Genomic DNA, 3,710 nt, shown 5'->3' on the forward strand with positions numbered 1-3,710 from the left:
GCAGAGTATGAAAAGAGATATTTCTGAGTTTATTTTGAGATGCCTGATTTGTCAACAAGTGAAAGCTGAGCACCAAGTACCTTCAGGCTTACTTCAGCCTGTGATGGTTCCCGAATGGAAATGGGACCGTATTACTATGGTTTTTATGACGGGTTTGCCTTTGACACTGAGAAAGAAAGATGTTGTATGGGTTGTTGTTGATTGATTAACAAAGTCAGCTCATTTTATCCTGGTATGTACTGAATATTCACTTGATAAGCTAGCCAAGTTGTATATTTCTAAAATAGTAAGGTTGCACGTAGTACCTTTATCGATTATATCGGATAGAGATCTGAGGTTCATTTCACGATTTTGGAAGAAATTGCATGTGGCTTTAGGTACAAAATTGAATTTTAGTACTGCTTTTCACCTGTAGGCCAACGGTCAGTCTGAGCGAGTAATTCAAATTCTCGAGGATATGTTGCGGTGTTGTGTTCTTGAGTTCCAAGGTAACTGGGAAAAGTATTTACCGTTGGTAGAATTTGCCTACAATAATAGTTTTCAATCGAGTTTGAAAATGACACTTTAAGAGGCATTGTACGGGCGTAAGTGTCGAACGCCCTTCTATTGGGCCCAACTGAGAGAGAATCAACTTCATGGAGTTGATTTAGTTAAAGAAGCCGTAGAAAAAGTAAAGATAATACATAATTGCTTGAAAGCCACTTCGGATAAACAAAAATCCTACACAAATTTGAAACGGAAAGAGATTGAGTTTGAGATCGGTGATAAGGTATTTTTGAAAGTGTCTCCATGGAAAAATGTTTTGAGATTTGGTAGGAAAGGCAAATTAAGTCCACGTTTTGTTGGACTGTATGAGATCACCGAGAGAGTAGGGCCAATTGCCTATCGGTTAGCCTTACCAGCCGAATTGGAAAAGATTCATGATGTGCTCCATGTGTCTATGTTGCGCCGATACCGATCTGATCCTTCGCAAGTGATTTCACCGACAGAGGTCGAGATTCGGCCGGATATGACTTATGGCGAAGAGCCAATTAAGATTTTGGCCTGGGAAGTCAAACAATTGAGAAATAAAAGTATTGCCCTTGTGAAAGCTTTATGGAAAAGACATGGAGTTTAAGAGGCTACATGGGAGACTGAGGAAAACATGAGAAACCAATACCCAAACCTTTTTACCGGTAAGATTTTCGGGGATGAAAATCCCTAAGGGGGGAGAATTGTAACATCTCGAATTAGGGCCTAGTCGGAACAATGGTTTTGAAACCGCAAATTTGAAATAGAAATAAATATTTTATGATTATTATGAGGTCTATGATATGATTCCATGCTTGTGTGAAAATTTCATGAAGAAATTTTATGAGTAAAGTGTCAATTTGACTTTAGGGACTAAATTAAATATGTTGTAAAACTTGTGTTCTAGAAGCTTCCAGCATGAAATTGCATTGGATCATTAATTAGAGGTCCTTAAATAGCAATTTGATCAAGTTTTAAAATTTTGGACAAAAACGGGCATGCATGGATAAAATTTGAAAGTTTAGTGAAAAGGGCATTTTGATCATTTGGTTAAAAAATAATAATAAGAGAAAAATCAAGAAAAATTTGCTTATCTTCTCCATGCCATAGCTAAAATTCTCAAGCTCTCCATAGCTAGGGTTTTTCAACTTTTCAAGCTTGATTGTAAGTGCTCCCTAGCCCCGTTTTTAATGTTCTTTGCATTTTTAAAGTCCTTGAAGCATGATCTATCCATTTCTAGCCATATTTTGAGCTAGGGTTCATGTTCAAAAACTGAACCATGTGTGACATGTTTGTATTTTGATGTTTAATGGAAGAATATGAAATTTTGATGTGTGTTTAACATCTTTTACTAAGTGATTTTGATAGAAATGCATGGAAAGGACTTGTTTGTAGAAAGGTGTAAAAAGGAGTAGTAAAATGTGAAATAAAGGAAAATGTGAGCTAATATAAGCATGGAATAGGTTCCGCTAGGCTGGGGTAACAAAGAAAATAAACTCATTTCATTTTACGAGCCTATAGACTAATTTGTAAATATGTGAAAGTTTAGGGAAAATCGTAATTTTGCCTAAATATAGTTTTTGGACTGATTTGAATAATGTGATGATTAAATGAGCTGAATTTGCTATTATAGATCAAGAAAAACGGAGTCCGAACCTAGACCCGGGAAAGAACAAGATTTTGGACTAGATCGAATTAATTGTCCATATTTTGTACCGAGGTAAGTTCATATGTAAATAAGGCAATGTTATATCATATTGAATGTTTTATTTATGTATGGATTTTTATGTTTAATTGTTATGATGAGTGTATGAATGACATAATGGTCAATGAGAATGACTTTTTGATCGAGTTCGACAAAGATGTGACATCGAGAAAATCCCATTTGAACCTTAGGAATAATTTAGGATACAATGTGACATGCCACTAGGAACTATGTGATTTTAAGCTCATGAGATTACGTGTATATGTGACTATGTGAATCCGGGTGCTAGTCTTGTATGTTCTTCCAGTGGCTGGGTAGCCCAGCATGTGTTGCAGGTACCTGTCAGCTTGTGTGAGCAGCCCTTGTAGTTACGTCCTGACTGTCAGCTTGTATGAGTAGGCCCATAATTAGCTCGAGAGCGAGCAATGTGTGATATGTGATATGAGATAGCAAGTGGCTACGTATGAGGCACCATGTGCAAGCTTTTCGTGTATCTAATAGTATTCGAAGTGTTTAACGGGTAAATCAATGAATTATGTGACAAGTGAGTCAATGATGAAGCAATGTGACAATGTGTTACGAGTTGGTACAGGTATGTACGAAAAACTTATATGAATGAGCTCGTTTTGTGATGAACTTTTGGTAAGATTGAAATTGTGTAAGTTAAGCTTATGAGTTTATGATAACACATAAGTAAACTATGTTATGCCATTGGTATTTATATATACGTGATTATGTTGCTATTTATTTGCATGTGAACTTACTAATCTTTATGCTTACTCTCCTCTCTTTTCCATTTTCTTATAGTATCGCCAGGCTAGCTCAGAGATCGAAGGACGTCGGAGGCTCGATCATACTATCAACTAGATATTTGGGTATAGTTAGTCTTAACATTTTCAGTATGGCATGTATAGGGACTTGGTGTTTTTTTTATGTGTCATATTGATTAGCCAAAAGTGTTGGCTCATGAAAGTATTATTGTAACACCCCTTACCCGTACCAGAGACCAGGACAAGGTACCAGGCATTACTAAACACATACTCGGATATTTTCGGTAGATACGGGTTATAAATTTTTTTTCTAATTTAAAATCGATCAAATAACATCATAGTGTCCCGATTATGGGCTTACGAGGCCCAAAATATACATTAAAAGCGATCTGAGACTAAATCGAGAACTATAGAAAATTTTAGTAAAATTACTATGGTTATGCCTCACACACCCGTGTGGAGGCAAAGCACACGCCCGTGTGCTTAGGGACATGCCCTTGTGTTACATTCGTGTTGAATTATTTGGATTTATTTTCTATTTCGAACCTACAGGGGTTTTTACACGGCCAAGCACAAGCCCGTGTCCCTCACATGGCCTAGACACACCTATGTCATCGCCTGTGTCCAAAAACCCAGACATTTTGTTTATGACGTCATCACTTATTTTGAGGCACACGTCCGTGTGCTAGGCCGTATCCTCCACATGGCTGAGACACATGGTCGTG

The sequence above is a fragment of the Gossypium arboreum genome, chromosome 6, assembly GCF_025698485.1.
Source record: "Gossypium arboreum isolate Shixiya-1 chromosome 6, ASM2569848v2, whole genome shotgun sequence".
Taxonomy (NCBI): domain Eukaryota; kingdom Viridiplantae; phylum Streptophyta; class Magnoliopsida; order Malvales; family Malvaceae; genus Gossypium; species Gossypium arboreum.